General features: G+C 38.7%; 1 long non-coding RNA gene across 7 annotated transcripts in view; it reads left to right on the top strand.

The window, feature by feature from the left end:
- Window positions 1-16,566, top strand: part of LOC107196415 — a 35,170-nt gene extending 18,604 nt beyond the window's left edge. For 5 of the 7 annotated variants that reach the window (XR_003043127.1, XR_001517816.2, XR_003043126.1 and 2 more), the window contains exons 5-9: window positions 2,581-2,663; window positions 3,476-4,212; window positions 5,666-5,727; window positions 10,635-10,729; window positions 13,558-16,566. This is a non-coding gene — a long non-coding RNA (uncharacterized LOC107196415). Of the gene's footprint in view, window positions 1-2,346; window positions 2,553-2,580; window positions 2,664-3,475; window positions 4,213-5,665; window positions 5,728-10,634; window positions 10,730-13,557 lie in introns of those variants that run through there. The other 2 variants (XR_003043125.1, XR_003043130.1) reach the window with 2 other exon arrangements.
- The last annotated feature ends 2,845 nt before the right edge of the window (window positions 16,567-19,411 follow it).

Below are 19,411 nucleotides of genomic sequence, written 5' to 3'. Positions count from 1 at the left end.
AGCATTTTATTTGAAAATATGTTGTTAACTTCCCTCATGCCAATTAATATATCTCTGCATTCTGATCCTTAATGGTTACCTAGTACCCCAACTATGAATTTCTACAAGCGATTTTCTTTTTCTCCTTTTTTTACATTTAGATTTTGACAATGTGTTGCTCTTAATATAAACTGTGGGAAATGCACTTATACATGTAACCCTGGACAACTACTTCTTTAGATCATATTTCTAATAATAGAATTGCTACACTAAGGTGCATGCTCCTTGGTACAGTGTTGCCTCTAAATTGTTTTATTAATTATATTCCAAATAGAAATTTATGAGAATGAGCATTTCCCCAAACTTATGCCCACCCTGGATATAATTTTTCTTTCTAATCTTTGCCAGTGGTAAAGTCCAAAAAACATTTGCATGTTTTGTTTGTAGTTTATGGGCTGCTTTCACATATTTATTCCTCATTTGCATTTTTTCTTTTACTACTTTCCCTTTCATATTCATAGATCATTTTTATGGTAGTGTGATCTTCTTATAAATGTGTAAGAGATAATTAAATGAAGTCAATAAACCATTTCTTTCATATACTTAACAAATATATTTTCCAAGTGTTTTTTACTTGAATTTTTTTTTCCTGAAAGTAAGGTCGTAAATTTTTCTGGAGTAAAATTTGGCAGTCATTTCTTTCATGGTTTGACAGCTTGCCATCCCTACCCAGAGATTAAATGAGAAAATTATTTTATGTTTTCTCTAGGTACTTGGTGGTTCACTGTTAAAATGTTAAATCAAGAGTCTGCATGAAGTTTATGTGTTATCATGTGTGGGAACCAAGGACATAATCTTCCCCTCTCTCTCTATCACGTCTAGTTTCCTAACATGATTTCCTGACTGCCTCATCTCTCCCTTCCCCTGACTTGGAAATTCCCCCTTCATCATACCGTTAATTCTTATGAACTCTTGGGTTTGCACCTGTTCTAACGAGCCAGAGGCAACCTTTTGAATATTATGTTAATATTATACATATTCACATCTTATAGAAAATACTCTGATTTTTTTTTAAAGTCCTGACTGTTATCCTTAGGTTTTTTCCTTCCAGGTGAAATTTACATATGTTCTGTTAAGTAAAATAAAAGAAAAGAAAAAATGAAGAAACCACGTCACTCAACTTACTGAAATTTTGATTGGAATTTTGTTAAAGAATGTTGAATCTTCCCATCTAGGAAAACAGTACATGTCTTCATTCATATCTGTAATGTCACACAGTAGAATGTAATCGTTTCTTTGGTGTAAATTTTGCCCAATTCTTGTTAACATAGTCCTAGATACTAAATGCTACTGTAAATGGAACTTATTTCCTATTACAATCATTGGCATAAGAGAAACAATTGATATAAAAGTATGTCGACCGGTACATTATCTTAATCATAGGATCAAAGTTAATATTACCAAAAATGACACAGTGCATATGAAACTGATCTGGCATGATTTACTGAGAACATTAAATCCCTTATGTTATGCCAAGGGATGTGTAACCTGAATCTCATTGTAAGGAAACAATCAGACCAACACAAGTGAAGTAACATTCTTTAAAACAACTAGCTCGTCCTAGTTGAAATTACCAGTGTCATAAAAGACAGAAAAAGGCTGAGGAAATAGATAAACGGCTAAGTGATATGACAACTGGATGTAATGAATGACTGAATTGGATCCTGGATGAGAAAAAAAAATGTCATAAAGGATATTGTGAAATGGGTGAAATTGAATATGGTCTACATATTTGATAGTATATCAGTGTTCGGTTTCTTGAATTTGATAATTGTGGGGTGGTTACAGAGAGAGAGAGAGAGCAGATTGAGAGAATGCAAAAGTAGCAAAATATTAACAATTGGTGTATCTAAGTAAACAATTTGCAGGTGTTCATTCCTGCAACTTTTTGGTAAGTTTGAAAGATTTTCAAAATGAAACAAAAAAGAGTGAGAAAATTATTAACCAAAGGTCAAAATAACATATCGAACTTCTAGGGTCCTGTTTTAATAAAAGTATCACCTAACGTGGTCATTTCTGGGAGAAAAAATTATTAGTACTCGCCTTTGATCAAGTCTTCTATTGATTTATGTGTATTTGCCATTTTATATACAGTTTTAGTTTATTACTTTTGAAATCCAGTTTTGGGTGGAGATGTTGTTTGCATTCCTGGGGGAAAACTTGCTGGTGATGGGTATTAACCTCTTACTGTATTGCTGGGGTTTATTTTCTAATAGTTTAGTTAAATTTTTCTGTTTTCATATGTGCAGTTGACATACATATGTCCTTTTCAAAGTAGCTTTGAGTCTAAAGAAACACTAGTTGTAGGTGGAGTTAAGAAGGAACCAGGACTCCAAAGGAGAGATGATCGTGGACAACAAATCACCAAATAAGGCAGGAACTCTTACAGCGGTCCCTAAGAAAGAGGGCGCGGAGACTTATGGAAAACGGAGCCCTGAATTTGATGGATTACAGGAAGGAGAGCTCAGGAAAGTGGTCCTCGCAACTCCTTCTGCGCATGTGCAGTTCTTCCTCATTGTTCTCCCGCTCCCTTGTCTCTAGCTTCGCGCAGCAGATAACCCTGGAACCTCCCGGTGCACGCGTCGTTCCATGACCAGGTCCTGCATGAAAGATGTGCACAACAGGTGAGAACGTAGTTTGGAGGGTTGCTTTGCCAGGCCCGGAGTAGCTTTGTGCCCACACCTGTTGGAAGCAAAAACTTGCGCGAATCTCATGTAGGCTGAGAGACACTATAGCACTTGTTCCCGAGTCTGCTCTGCATTTGCCCCTAGAGAAAGCCAAGTGACGGGGTAGCTTGGCTGCAGACCTGCAGGTTCCACAAAGAGGAGGGACATGGGTTTCTCGGTCAGAATAAAGTGCGCTGAGAAAAGGCATCCAAATGTGAAAGGACTGTTTCCAGAAGCTCCTCGAATTTGCATGTGTCCTGGCCAACGATTCATTAGCGAGATGAGAATTAATTCTTAGAACATTTATTATATACCTGCAGGTTAAGGGCAGGTGGTGGGTCTGCACTAGAGGAGGCCCATTTAAGATTCCGAGTTTGAACTAAGACTAGTTCAAATTCTAGCCCTGCCACTGAGTCTCCGTGGGCAAAATGATGAGCCTGAGACTCAGTTTCTCTCTCTGTAAAATGAAGTTATTCCTAAAACCTGTCTCAAGGTTGTCCTTAGGATTAAGATAGCACCTTCAAGGTTGTTCTGAGGATTAAGATAGCGCCTGAAAGCCCTCAGCACAGGTCCTGACATTCACTAAGCACCCAAGAAATGTTAATTGCCTTTCTCACTGTTCTTTTCATTAAGTATATTATTTGTTCTCAAAGATGTCCTGCAATATTGGTATCAACAATCCTATTTTAACCAAGCAGTAAACCAAGACTGGGGCTGAAGTCTCATATTGAAGGACCTGGGCGCAAGCCTCAGACAGTTTTATTTCGAAGTCCCATGCAGGGTTTGGTCCAGCAGCACATCCTTCACCGCTCTTAGTAGAGTGGCACATCCCTAAGAGCCACAGGAAGAACCTGGAGTGTGTGAGGACTGAGTCTACTCCAGAGGCTCTTGGAGATTTCTTGGTAAATGTTCAGAACCCTTGGATTACTGCATAATTGAAGCTTCTAGACTCTCTTCATTGTCCACCTGTCCTCTGCCCTCAGCAGTTTACAGAATCCCAAGCCCGATTTCCTGGCAGTGGTTCTCAGGCATGCATCAGAATCACTTGGAGGGCTTGTTAAAAACCCTACAGCTGACTGGGCCCCTCCCCCAGAGTTTCTGGCTCAGTCTGGGGAGGGAGCCAAGAATTTGTGTTCCTATCAAGTTCCAGGTGATGCAGATGTTGCTGGTCTGGGGACCATGCTATGAAGACGACTGTTGTAGGGGATGGTGAATTCCAAGAGACAGTTGGGACCTGGGCAGAAGATTCCAGTTATTTGAATGTACCCCCTCCAGCCAGGTCCAAATTTCCCTGAATCACACAGCTCTTGTAAGGAAAGAAGATGGACACACCAGAAGCAGGACTCCCACCTGGGAGACCCCCCACCCTACCCCAGATACAGGTCACCACAGCTGCAGGGCAGAGATCCGAGAAACAAGCAGGCTCCATATTTGCTCGTTAAGAGGCAATTCCCGATCCTTCTGTCCTGGGTAACATCGCCACTCCAGAGATTGTCAACAGCCACCGGTTAGTGGAGGGGCAGCTTTCACAACAGAGGGGCACGCCAGGCTGAGAGTGGTGGGCAAGAAGGAGGCTTTGTGGGAGGCTCTGTGCACAGTGGATGAGGACATGGTCTGGGAGGAGAGCCAGGGAGACGCCATCTTCACTCCTTCCCACACCCTTAGTTCCTCAGTCCCTCTTGGCACAGCCCTTAAACCATGCCCTTCGCCACATCTGGAATTTAGGGATATGCTCCCCACTTCTCATTCCTGCCTTATAGGAGTACAGGAAGGGTTTTCAGGCATTATATAATCCTGCCACATTTTAAAAGTGAACATTGGACCTGCGGGAGTAATCAGCATAGGGTTAAGTACAGGTTTCTGGAGCCAAGTTGCCAGGGTTCAAAGCTCAGCTCTACCATGTTACTTTAGCTTCTGCTCATTTCCTCATCTATAAAATGGGAGCATAATAATACCTATATCTTGCTTTATTTTAAGGAATAAATGAGGTAATTTATGTAAAGTACTTAGAAAATGACTATATATAAGTATTGTCAGTATCATTAATATTATTATGCCCAGATTATTATATATAGGGTTACATTATTCATTAATGACAGAACCAAAAGGAGCACTAAGGTCCCCTGACTCCCAAGCCACTGTTCTGGCCACCATGTCGACTTAAGTCGAAACAAGTTTTTTAAATAAAAAGTCCCGGGAGAAGCTGCAATCAAAGAAGAACAAATCCTCCCTTTAAAAAAAAGTAGATTCCCTTAAAGCACACCTATCCCTGTTGTCAGAGGTGCCTATGGAATTTTTAATCTCAAAGAGTCAAAAACACAAGTAGAAAAGTAAATGAGCAGATCTCTAACAGATTTTTGTCGTGTGATTTTTACACTTTCTTAATGGAAATATTCAAAACATACAAAAGCAGAGAAAATAGTATAATGACTCCTTTGTGTTTGTCACAGCTTCGGCAGTGTTCAATATACGGACCATTTTATTTCATCTATGTGCCCCCCCAACACACGCGCGTGCACTCCCCACTTCCCACTTCCACCTTCCCCTGCTGGATTATTCTAAAGTAAATTTGAGAATAAAATTTACTTTATATGCCGAAAAAATTCGAAATATAACATGTTTCATGATGGACGGAAGGCGCGGCCTGTTGTCCTCGCTATGCTGTGATTCATTAAACCTGGTCTTCCTTAGCTGGACTTTGTCTTGTTTTATATATGTCCATTAAATCGAAGGAGGCTATACATTATAAAGCCAGGAAGAAAAAAAAAATATTTGCTCTCAGCTCCCCAGGGTTATAGCAGGGTTACGAGGTCCCTCGGCATACCTACCCGTCCCGAAGGAACATCCGCTGGCTGTGGCTGCAGGTCAGCTGTTACGTCTGGGTTTCTAGGCAAGCGCTGTGAGGACCTTCGAGGCAGACCACAGTCCTCATCGTGTCTTTGCTCCTTTCCTTCCTCCAGCTCTGCCGCCTTCACAGTTCTCTAAACGTTTCCAGGAGCAGGAGAAAACGAACACATCCCAGGTGAGTTGTCTACCTATTACCAGTTGAGCTTTTTTGTTGTTTTGTTTGGTTTTTGGTGACATCTAAGCATTCCTTTGCATTTTTAGTAACCATGCTTTCTCGTCAATTGTTTTTCTTCATTTTTTTTTCACTTCCTGATTTTTTTTTCTGCATTATTTTACTTTCCTTTTTTTTTTTCCTTAAGTGGTTACAAAGGTCTATGTTTTCCTTTTATTCTATTATTGATTATCTGTGATGTAAACATTTTACATCAGCATCAGGAATTGTTTTCATAGTATCATCTAAATAAGACACTCCTCCCTCATCTCGGGTTCTGTGGAAATCATCTAATGCTTTTCTTTTTCATTTTATTTTTATATCATAAATATTTTGGGGGGACTTTTTTGTTAGCAACTCCATCACACCTTCTAGCTACTTAGACAATAGTTATTTAAATTTCAGTATATATTTTCTGGTTATTTTTACTGTCTCAGTTTGAAGATAAAGCGAGAAAATAATAATAGTTGATCAGTTATAATAATACCTACAATTTCCAGCTGCTTATTGTGTTCCATTCACAGTTCCATTCTTTACCTGGATATAATGACTGCTGTATACTTGTCACAGCTTCAGCAGTTTTCAGCATATGGACTTTTTAATTTCATCTCTACCTCCCCTTACCCCTAACGGAAGAGCTCGACTCTGAGTCCACTGCAAGCTTTCCACCCATTGTGGGTAGTAAGTTACCATCTGCTATGTTCCAACCTGCCCAAGAACTTGGAATGGGAAATCTTCTAGGCACAGGGCGTATAAAACCAAGTATATCTTGCATGGGACATACTTACACTAAAAACTTATTCATTGTTTATCTGAAGTTCAGACTTAACTGGATTCCCTGAATTTTTATTTCCTAAACCTGGCAACCCTACTTAGGTAGAAAGAGCATTTGAAGTGCCCTGTGCCGACTACTAGGACTGGCAGTCCTAGCTCGTTCAGGGGGCCAGACCTTCTCTGTCTTCCGTGGCTGCTTGTTTGCCCCGTTCCACGTGGCCTGTCATCGGACCGGCGTGGCCTGCTATAGCTTCGCCTGCCATAGCTTCGCCATCAATCACTGTAGCAGCTCTTCTTCCAAAGTTTCGGGAATTCTCAGGCTTGGTTTCCACAATATATAGCTTTGTCAAAAAACGTAAAACATTTGCTTACCTACCCTTTATAAATAACTTAACAAATGTTTCCTGTTGAGTTAGCCCTTTGCACTCTTCTCTTTAAGAGTCTGTAAGTCACCCACTCAGCCCTCTCTGGTTTCATCAGGAACCAGTTCTTCAGCTCACTTCTGTCTGTCTGTCCACCACAACCTCCATATGTCATGTCTTCTTTCTCAGATCTTGCCGAGTTAATAGAGGCCTGTGTTATACGCCTTCGGAATCTAGTTATCTGAAGGTGCCTTTATTCTGCCCTGTGCCATGAATGATTGACTGGTTATGGAATTTTGGTTTGAGATCCTTCTTCTTCACAGTATTATGAGAAAAGATCATCTCCATTATCTCCTAGCATTTGGAGGGACTGGGGAGAAGTCTTATGGCAGTTTGATTCTCATGTTTTGGTAGGTAACCTGTTTTATTTTTCCTTCTTGCAAGTTTTTCTTTATCCTCAGGTTTCAGACATTTCGCCAGGCAGTGTCTGGTTATTTGTTCTTTCTTCAGGCTGCCTGCTTGGAAATTGGATGGGTTCTGTTAAGATGAAGACTCATGTGCTCTGAGACGTTTTCAGTTATTTCTGTGATATATTTCCTTCCCTCCAGCCTCTTTGTTCTTGTCACCCAGAAATCCCGTTAGGCTGTCAGTGCCTCTCCCGATCAGCCATCTATGTCTCTTTATTTTTCTTTCATCATTTCTATTTTTCTGTGTTTTTGTACAAGTGTTGAAAGATTTGCTCATTTTTGTCATCCATGTCATTTTGTTTTCAAGCCTTCTCTTGAGGGTCTTGGTTTTTTGTTTTCATAAGTCAGCAACAAAATATTTAGTTTCTGTGGACTTTTTCTTTTTTAATAGAAAACCTTTCTCATTTTATGGAAGTCAGACTCTTACATCGATTTGGGGACACCAAATGGAATTTTTAAAAGTTATTCTCTTCAATATTTGAATTAGACTTGTTTTTCATAGTCTACAGTCTCTTTTTGGTACTTACCTTTTAGGCTATTGCTTTTTATTGACATTACATTTGTTTAACGGTCTTCAAGTGTGTTCTTCTTGGGGCTTTTCAGATGGTTGTTTTCCTTCTACATCTGGGCCCTTTTTTGTTTCTTTTGTGTGTGTGTGAATAGACAAATAAAAACCTCATTAAATCAATTTAGGTAGCTGATGTGCGTTCACTTGGCAGCACTGAGTTCTCTTTCCTTGGCAAGCTTTTTCCTTGAATGAAGGGAGTGACTTGGGGCCTTTTACGTGCATTATTGGGAGATGTGTACAGACAGGCTTCTCTTTAGCCTCTACAGAGTGGAGAAAAGTGAGGGGACCCCCTTGCCTGCCAAAGAGACAGTGCCTTACGTGGTGGCAGAGCATGTTAGCCTATTTCCCCAGAGTTGCCTTAAAAGCAAAACCCTGACCATATCAGGATACTAAGTACAGTACTCTACTTCTCTCTTGGGTTGCCAAGTTCACACAGACCCCTGGAGGCAGTTCCCTGTTTTTTTAATAATGACCGTTCTCCTGAGCGCTGACTCTACCAACCCCTGTGGGGGTGAGGAACCTCCCAGGGAGTGTGACAGGACTTCTGTTCCTCGGGCTTCGTCTTCTGCACCCCAGAGCCCACTTCAGCTTCCCGTTGTAGCCGCTTCTGAGCTGGGAGGTTCCTCTCTGGGAGGAACCTGACATGTGGGCACATTCTGTGTTTATATCAAGGGGTGAACACGTGCTTCTGCTCTCTCCCTCCTACTCTCTATCTTCCAGAAATGAATCAGAATGCCTTACTTGCTGATGGCCTCTTTCCCAATACTCCTCTGCTGCAGTTTGGGAGGCAGAGGAGATAAATGTGTGTGCCTAGCCCATTGTGTCAAGTTAGAAGTGTCACTTAGTCTTGAAATTGTCACTACCAGAGACTTTTGAGATTCTTTTCATTTGTTTGACAGCTGCTTACTGAGCACCACTGTGGACCAAGACTGTTCTAGATGCTGCAGATACAGCTGCTAACTTCTGGTTTCTTTTTTGGATACCAGGGCCTGCTTTTCTGCTGCTCTCCCTCCCTTGGGCTCTGTCCTTGGTCTCCATGTTCTTTGTGAGCAAGTTCCCTATTCTGATAGTTTTAGCTACCACTGAGATACTCCTCATTTCCAAAAATGCGTCCTAATCCTAGAGCTCTCCCGCTTTGTGACCTCGCTCTACCTGTACACACACATTCTGATAGTTTTAGCTACCACTGAGATACTCCTCGTTTCCAAAAATGTGTCCTAATCCTAGAGCTCAGGACATTATATCAAACTGCCACCTGAACATGTCCACCTGTGTGGGTCACAGATGCATTAAGTGTAAACATGTCCAAGATTTAGCCCTCTCTTCCTCTGCCCAAGCTATTCCTTCTCCTGCTTTGTCAGTCTCACTATATGGCATCAGCATTGACCCAGCTGCTCTTCAAGACAACCTGACAGTAATGCTTCATTTTCCACTCATTCCATAACCAACTACTGATTAATTCCATTTGGAATCAGCTCCCACTTCTAAATCCTTTTGCTACTACATTAAAATAGATGGTCATATTTTGTAAATCTATTACCTTCCTCTCTGACATCCCTTGAAACAGGCTTTCTCAGCCTTAACACTCTAGATATTTTGGTCCAGATAATTCTTCATCGTCGAGGCTGTCCTGTGCATTGTAGGATGGTTCACAGCGTCTCTGGACTCACCAGCTATATCCCGGGAGCACCCTTTTCTCAGCTATGACAACTCAACCTTATTCCTCAACCTCATTCTATCACACTGTATGACTTGCAATCCCCTTAATTTAACGTGCATTTTACTGTGTCTGTGCCTTTGCTTATATTGCTGCCCCACGCTCACACAAAACTCACTGTCGAGATGCATTCTAATTTTTATCTCCTCGGTGAAGCATAACCTGAAAAAGCAAAGAGATTTTCCCTCCTCCCGCTTCGTGACCTCGCTCTACCTGTACACACATATTTTCATGGCTCCCATAATTCATTATTGCATGTGTTTGTTTATGTAGAAAGTCTCCTCATCAGTAAACTCCTTAAAAACGACCAATTTATTTGCCTTAGCATCCTTTAAAGCTAGAACAGTTCTAGGCATGCAGAGGAACTCAAATGGCTTTTATGAATTAATAAACAGAGGCAGAGTATTTCTATTATGATTTCTGTTTCTCCCACAAAGTATAAAATGAAAGAAGGTACATAGACATCCTTTGTAACATCTTCTGGTCAACTCGTAACAGCTCACACAATAGGATTAGTTCCCCTGTGTATTTCCCCTGCCATCTGGTCTTGAGCACTCCAGATTGAGCAGGATTGGGCTATTGCAGAGATCCGTTTTGTTTGAGGATATATCTGTGGACCTCACCCAGAAGGAGTGGCCGCTGCTGGACCCTGCTCAGAGACACCTGTATGAGGATGTGATGGGGGAGAACTATGGGCACCTAGTGACCCTGGGTAAGCACAGCTCCCCATGCAACTCCCAAGAGCATGCCTTTCCTGTTAGGAACCCAGTCATTGTGGAGTGTAATTAGTTCTAGGCTCGAGATTTTGGATTCAAAGATCCTTTTAGGGAACTTGAAAGAATGCGGTATTCTTAACTCCCTGAAAAAAGGGTCTTCTTTGATGAGGGCCCCATCACTGTACGGCTTCTAAAACTCCTTCTGATTCTTCAGAGGGCCTGAACCCTAAGCTGCTTTGCCAAGTCCCATGTCATTTCTCATAACAGGGCACTGCGTTATCAGACCTGAGCTGATATTCAAGTTGGAGCGAGGAGAAGAACCATGGATATTAAAGAGAGGCACCCAAGGCAGAGGCACCCAGGTGAGTTAATGAGGCTGGACAGAGGCAGCTGATGGGAACTGGATCCCAAGCCCAGTTCAGGAGTTGCTATCTTTAAAATGTGTTTTAGAAACCTCTTTTAGAGACTCTAGACTTTTAGATGTGACTAAAGGCAGATAGATGACCACCACACCTTAGTTATTAACTTCCAAATATCACTTTCATATATCATTTTTTTTTTGTTTTCTGTTCAACATTTATAGATATTCAGTAATGATAGATGTTCAATAATGATAGATGTTCAAATATGGCCATTGTTCACCTTCCCTCCAGTGCCAAACACCCTCTGTAGATATGCATTTATTGATGTATTTATTCTTTTATTCAACAAATATTTATTAAGTGCTGGCTATGTAGCATTCACATTCTAAGCTCAAGGGATGCAAAAGCAGTCTCTACTCCTGTTGCTAGATCCAGTTAGCAAGTAAATATGTAATATGTCTGGTAGTAATCAGCACTCTGAAAAATTAAAGTCAGATGAAGGGGATTGAGACTGAGAGGAAGTGACGTTTTGGAAGGGAAGTCAGGGAAGGCCTCTTTGAAGAGGTGAACATTTGAACAAGAAAAGTGGAATGGAGTTTTGAACGAAGGCATGGAGTGAGCTATGGGTTGTCCAGATGGAGGGAACAGCAGGCGCCAAGCCTCTGAGATGGGGGTGGGCTTGGTGTAACCAGAGAACAGTGAGGTTTATTGAGGAGAAAGTAGCGAATGATGGTAGAGAGTTAGCTGGGGGCAAAACTTTATAGACCTAGTAAAGATTGAATTCTACTCCAAGTGAGGTAAGAGGTAGGAGAAGAAGTCAAGGACTACACCCTTAAACACTACATTTGGAGGTCAGGAAGACACAGGACTCAAGCTAGAGAGACCATGAAGGTGTTCGCAGTATGTGGGGAGAGAGCCAGGAGACAGTGGAGTCCCAGAAGCCACACGAACGATGTGTTTTTAGAAAAAAGGAATGAATTCCTATTCGCAGATGCAAGTGTGAAATTGGCATTGTCTCTTCCTGAAAATTATCCAAAGGCCACTAGGAAAAATTTTTTAAAAAGTAATTTTTATTATAAATTAGAGGCAGCTGAAATCCAAAACATAAAAAAAAGAAAGTGGAAAAATTGCCAAAAGAAATGGAAATCGGGCTTGATTGTGAAAGTAGAAGTAGAGAGAAAGCATCATATAAACCAGGGCTTAGGAAATAATGTTAGAACGTATTATACAGACAGTACTTACTTGCAGTATTTACCACAAATGGGACTTAAAATGGTGAGATTTTTTTAAGGCAGTGGGAAAGTAGCATAGCCCTGAAGGATGCTTGGGTACTGAGTAGACCTAAGGATGAAATGTGTGCGAACTCAGTGAAGAACATGAAGTGGGTTTGTAGTTGGAAATGCATAATATGTGGAGTTAAAAACACCCTGGTTTGATAGGAGCTGACAGTATTGTAGACTTGTGGGATGGTCATTTGTACACGTATTGTGAATTTAGGTGTAAGAAACTAGTATAAACTCTAAGTTTAAACATCCAATATCAAATTTTCCTTGTTAGCATATTGCCTCTATATGGTTTATCTGCTATAGAAAAGTCATAACTTTTTAAGGGAAATCAAGGGAAATACCAGGGCAAAGATTGAATTTGGAGGCAGACTGGCGACTAGAACCTCACCCTCCTCTCCCATACTTTAATTTCTGCAGTAGAGCCCTTACTTCAGTCTACATGCTTCCCATCTCTTTCTCCTTTTTTCCATTCTATACAATAACTCCCAATTACATGTATGAAATTATTCATTTCCCTTGGTCTAAAGGTCAGTCCTATAATTCTGGCTTCTCTCCCCCACACAGCTGAGATATATAAAAACAATGTCCAAAGAGAATGTTAAAACGTATGAGAGGACAAACCATGCTTGCAACAGGATCCAATTCACCTCTGTATTCTGATTGTTGGTGCTCTGATTTGACCTATCGGATTAATCAACAGTAATCTGTCCTGATTGACAACTCTACGTTTTCCACCGTCAATCTGCCAACTTACCTTACCAACCGATTGTGTCTTGTCATGATACTACTTTTTAAATTAATTAATTTATTTTATATGGCAACCTTGGTTAACGAAATCCAATAAGTTTCAGCTGTATTTTATCATTCTCTGTGGACATTGTTTTTATATATCTCAGCTGTGTGGGGGAGAGAAGCCAGAATTATAGGACTGACCTTTAGACCAAGGGAAATGAATAATTTCATACATGTAATTGGGAGTTATTGTATAGAATGGAAAAGAGGAGAAGGAGATTGGAAGCATGTAGACTGAAGTAAGGGCTCTACTGCAGAAATTAAAGTATGGGAGAGGAGGGTGAGGTTCTCGTCGCCAGTCTGCCTCCAAACTCAATCTTTGCCCTGGTACTTCCCTTGATTTCCCTTCAGTCTTTCTATTCAGCGTCCCTACTCAGCGTCACCCCGTTCTTTGACTATCCTCTATCCTTGGATCAATTGTTTTCCTGACATCCTTTGTTCTCAGTTCACCATTTCTTGTCTTTATTCCAAACAGTCGACCTATATTGAGGTCATATTTGTAATAAATCAAAGCTACTTGTATTAATTTTCAGCTTTCTCTCTCTGTTTCTACTACAATAGGTGTTTTTGTCTTTGTTTTCATGTTATCAAACCAAAAAAGTAGAATAATATTTCTTTAGAAGTTTTTTCATCCCGGGAGACTATATCTAAAACCTGAGAATCAGCTCAACCTAGGGCACTTGTGTACAATCCTATTCCTTAAGAAATATGTTAAGATTTATAATGTATGTTAATTTTTAATATTTCCAGAAGTCCAGAAAGTCAATAAAATGAAAGAGAGAAGCCAATAAAATGAAGGTAAATATTCAAGGCTAGCTTTATGTATCGACAACAAAACATTGACTAAGTAAGGAGAGAAGTAAGACCTTACGAGAAGCATTTAATATGGTTGCAAACCCAGTGCCTTCAAGAAAAATATCCCATAAATGTGACTTATTTGGAACAAGCAGAATTAATTATTTGTAATAGAAGCAATGTTATAAAAAAGTCTGATGATTTCAATGGATGTGGATTCCTTGATATGATGCATAAGAAAACTCATACAGAGAAAAAGCCCTATGAAAATGATCAAAAGAAGAAATCCCACAGTTATAATGATGACTTTATTCATTATCAGAAGAATCCAGCTTCGGAGCAACTTTTTGAATATAATATTTGTGGGAAAGCCTTTCACACACACACACACACACACACAAATAACCTTTGTTACGTATAAGAACACACACAAGGAGAGAAACCCTCTGAAGGTAATGAATACAGAAGAGCCTTCAAGTAAAAGTTAATGTTCAGTGCTTGCCAGCGAACCCTTAGGAAAAGGACACTACACAAATCCAGTAAGAATAGGAAATTCTCATAAATGAAGTCAAAACATGCACGTCAGAGAACTCACATAGGGGAGAAACACTCTGAATGTAATAAATTGGGGAAATCCTTTAACAAGAAGTCAAACCTTATCCAACATCAGAGAATGCACACAGGAGAAAATTCTGATGACTATAATGAAAGTGAAGAAGCCTTATGGAAGTCACACCACACTCAGAATGAGAGCACTCACACAGGAGAGAGAATTTATGACTGTAGTAAATGTGGGAAATCCTTCTTTGAACAGTCATGCCTTATTCAACATTGGAAAAATCACACAACAAAAAAAACCCAGTGAGTGTAATGGTAGTGAGAAAGCCATAAAGAAGTCTCACTTTACTCAAAATCAGAGACTTAATACAAGAGAGAAAAACTTTGAAGGTGGTAAATGTGAAAAATCTTCCTGTGAGAAGTCGAAACTCACTCAAAATCAGAGCATTCACAAAGAAAAGAAAATATATACCTGTAATAAATGTGGGAAAAGCTTCCATTAAAAAAAAAAAAAAACAGACCTCACTCAACATCAGACCACACATATTGGAAAAAAAAACACATGAATGTAACGAATGTGGAAAGCCCTTCTTTGTGAAGTCCAACCTCACTGAACATCAGAGAGCTCTCACAGGAGAAAAACCTTATGAATGTAACAAATGTGGAAAATCCTTCTGCCAGAGGTCAGCCCTCATGGTGCATCACAGAACTCACACGGGAGAGAAGCCATATAAATGTAATGAATGTGAGAAAGCCTTCTATGTAAAATCAAATCTTACTCAGTATCAAAGGACCAACACAAGAGAGAAACCCTATAAATGTAATGAATGCTGGAGATCTTTCTGTGTGAAATCCAACCTTGTTGCACATAAGAGAACTCATACAGGAGAGAAACCCTACAAATGTCTGGAATGTGGGAAAATTTTCTATGAAAAGTCAACACTCACAAAACATCAAAGAAAAACACACAAGAAGAAATTTTTCATCAACATGCTCCATGTGCAGAAACCTGTATCTATAAGTCATACTCACTGAACATCAAAATTGCGGGGCAGAAACGCTAAGATGTCAACACATGTAAGAAAGTCTTTATCAATAGGTTATAGCTAATTGGAAGTAGAAGGTTAATATAGGGGTGAAAACCTATGAATGCTTTGAATACATGGAAGCTTTCAATTAGTATTCAGAGATATTGAGGGAAAATATGTCATTTTAAGGAACACGGAGTAAAACAATCTTGTAAAAATATTATTTAAGTAGAATTCATATTTCAGATGTGACACTGAACTTATTATGGAAAAGATAACAGAAAATATTCTGTTCTTAATAGAATGAAATGTGGAGCTCTTGTAAAGTATAAATAATTTAAGTCATTGACATAACAGCATTAAATATATATGTAAAAACTTCTGAGATTGGGCTATATATTGGTATATAGTACATGAATGTGCTATATAACATGAATTATGTGTATGTTAGATTTGCATATGGGAAACCACCACTATCCCTGAACCTCAACAATACATTGTAAGTGAAAACTGAGCAGTCACATAACCTGTAGCCCAACAATTCCACTTCTAGATACATGCCCTAAAATAATAGTTCTCAACTGGATGTCCTAAAAGGTGTTTGGAGATATTGGGATGGTTGGTTGTCACTATGACTGAGAGTGCTACGGGCATTTAGTAGGTAGGAGAGCTAAAGGTACTGAATGCCCTGCAATGTGTCAGTGAAAGAACAGGATGAAGAGGCCCGTCCAGAATGCCAGTAGCTCCATCACAGAAAAACACTGCCCTAGGGAAAACTGCACATCTGCAACCACACACATTACAAGAATGTTTATTGTAACATTGCAAGAACTTTTGTAATTTTTAAAAAACAGAAAGCAACAAGTGTCCATTAATGATAGATGAGATAAATGTCGATATGGTCATACACTAGAAATAATATACACCGATGAAAAGAAATTAACCTCAGTTAAACACATCAAGATTATTATATCTTAAAACGATAATGTTGAATTTAAACAATACAGATACTATGTTATTGCATTTATATAAAGTTCAAAGACAATTCAGCAATACATTGTTTAGGGATACATAGCTAAGATGTAAAACTACAAAAGAAAATGAATGGATAATTAACACAAAATCTAGGGTAGCAATTATATCTGTGGAAGAAGGGGCTTACATTTAGGGAGAGACAGTAAGCTTCGTGTTTCTTAAATGGGTCGTGAGTATGTAGGTATTGCTTTTACTTTTTGTTTTATCTTCATGCATACATGTACACATATTTCTGTTTACAAACTATTTAATTTTCAAGAAATAGGCTTGAAATAATTGCATTGGAATGTTAGCAAAAGTGATGTTTTGGTATAAAGATCATAGTTAAAGTTTTTTTCTTTCATTTATGTTTTGTATCCGAAATCTCTGTAATGACTTTTTAAAGTATCTACACCACTTGTCATTTGGGCCTAGCTTTCTTAATTCAATTGATTGTATTTTTTCCTTTGTTCTCTAGTAAAATTCCTCCTAAATTTTTAGAAATAATGTGAAGCTTAACCAAAAATTACTAGAGTTATAGGGAATCCAAGTAGCAGACCTTGGCATTGAACCCAGGTCTCTCTGGCTCCAACATTAGTTCTGCAGGGATCCTTTTTAACCCACTTTCCCTCCAGTGAGACTTATTCCTGCTTTCTTTTGGTTCACATTTTCCTTGTAGCTTTTCCATCTTTTACTTTTAACCTGCCTAATTTTACTTAAAATGAGTTTCTTATTGACAGTATACAGTTGGGTCATGTTTTTGAATTCATACTGTCAATCTCTTTTAACTGGTGTATTTAGACCATTTATATTTAATATAATTATTTACATGTTAGAACTTAACTCTGCCGTTTTGTTTTTTTTCTATTTGTTTTTACTTCTCTGTTTTCTTTTTTCTGCCTTCCTGTGGGTTAATTGAACATCGTTAGAATCCCATTTTTATTTATAGTGTTTTGGGAGATCTCTTTGTAAAGCTTTTTAAGCGTTGTTTTTTCATAACTTAACAAAGTACTAATATGAAATTCCCCAAAAAGAAATCTCTAGGCACAGCTTGTTTCACTGGAGAACTCTACCAAATGTTTAAAGAGGAAATAACACCAGTTCTACACACTTCCTTCAAGAAAACCAAACAAAAACACTTCCCAATTCATGTTATAAAGCTAGTTATACCAAAACCAAAAAGTTTGTTAAAATACACTACAAAAAAACTCCAAAAAAACTACAGGCCAATATTTCTCATGAATGTGGACATACAAATGTGTTACAAAATATTAGCAAATAGAATTATTAATTACATGAAAAGACATGAATATATGAAAAGAATTATATATCATGGGGTTTATTGCAAGGATGGTTCACTACTTTAAGTCAATCAATGTAATCTACCATATTAACAAACTAAAGAAGAAATGATTTGGTTGATATCACATGATCATATCAACCACCAATGAAGAAAAGATATTTGAAATTCATGACAAAACTCTCAGAAAAAAATAGGAATAAAGGGAAACTTGATAAAGTGCATCTATGAAAACCTATAACTAACGTTTTCTTAATGGTGAAAGGCTGGATGCTTTCCCCCTAAGATCAGAAAACAGGCAAGGACATCTGTTCTCACCACTCTTAGTGCTGGAAGTTCTAATCAGTGTAATAAGGCAAGAAAAGGAAATAAAAAGCATATACATCAGAAAAGAAGGAATAAAATTGTTTTTATTTGCAGATGACATGATCATCTTAGTAGAAAATCCCAAGTAATTTACAAAAGAAAAACAAAAAAAAAAACAAAAACCTCCAAGAACTAGTAAGTGAGTTTGACAAAGTCATAGGATACAAGGTAAACATACAAAATTAAATTGTATTTCTATGTGCTAGCAATGAACACATAGGCATCAAAATTTAAAATATGATGCCATTTAAATTGCTCAAAAAATCATATAGTTAGATGTATATCTAACAAAACCTGTACCGAATTTGCACGTTGAAAACTACAAAATGCTGATCAAAGAACATTTAAAGAAATGGATAAGCTTACCTTGTTCATGAATTAGAAATCTCAACACTAAAAATGTTAATTCTCTTCATATTGATATGTAATAAAATTTAATGCAATTCTTAACAAATTCCTGAAGGAATTTTTTGTAGATATAGGCAAGATTATTCTAAAATTTATATGCAAAGAGAGATAAACTAGGGTAGCAAAAATAATTTTGAAAAAGGAAAATAGAATAGAATAGTCTGTTGACTTGAAGATTTATTATAAAGCTACAATAATCAAGACTGTGGTATTGGTGGGTAAATAGACACGTGATCAATGAAACATAATAGAGAACCCGGATATAGACTCATATAAATATTCCCAACTGATGTTTTACAAAGGTGCAAAAGCAATTCATTTGAAGAAGGACAGACTTTTCAGCAAATGATGTTGGAACAATTGGACATCAGCAGATAAATAAATGAACCTCAGCCTCCAGAGGAGAAGAGTATGGGCTTTGGGTTTGGATAAACCCAACTTTGAATGCCAGCTTTGCCACCTACCACTGCGTGGTTCTTGCTCGGTCATAAAACCTTGTGGAGCCTCAAACCCAAGCCTAGTGCTCATCAATGACACGTTATGGATGCTGGAAAAATAGGTAATGGAATGGGCTGTGTTTAATTTACTGAGATAGTTTCCCAAATGGCCAGCAGAGGGCTCTAGTTGCACGTGAAAGACTCCATCACTTCGCTCTGAAAGCTGCCTGCCTTCCAAACCCAGACTCTCCTTAATTCAGCCACCCATTTTCATTAACCCGCGTTAATGCAAGGTGCCAGGGAAACATTTTTCACAGTTTTATGTGTCACTACGTTTCCATCATAGAATCAAATCAGATCGTTTTAATTATAATACCGCTTTTTCTTTGCCTACTTTAATTTTTTTTCGTATGAAATAGGCATGCATTCTTAATAGGGGCAATATTGGAGCCTGAGAAAAATCTTAGATATTACAATGGTTTGTGACCCTCGAAGGACCATAGGTTCTAAACAGATATACAGTATATCTGTGGAATTAAAATTTTATGGGGAGGGGAACAATTAGGAAATACCTAAAAAGTCTCCTGGGCGAGGGGAGGAAGGTTGGAGGGAAAGGGGGGTGGCTATAACTTAAAAACTTTAACTCTAGTGTTCCATTCGAGTCATCGCCACAGGTTTCCCCATGCGCCTTCATACTC

The sequence above is a fragment of the Pteropus alecto genome, unplaced genomic scaffold (genome assembly GCF_000325575.1).
Source record: "Pteropus alecto unplaced genomic scaffold, ASM32557v1 scaffold45, whole genome shotgun sequence".
In the NCBI taxonomy this organism is placed as follows: Eukaryota; Metazoa; Chordata; class Mammalia; order Chiroptera; family Pteropodidae; genus Pteropus; species Pteropus alecto.
This window is presented reverse-complemented; position numbering and strand designations above follow the sequence as displayed.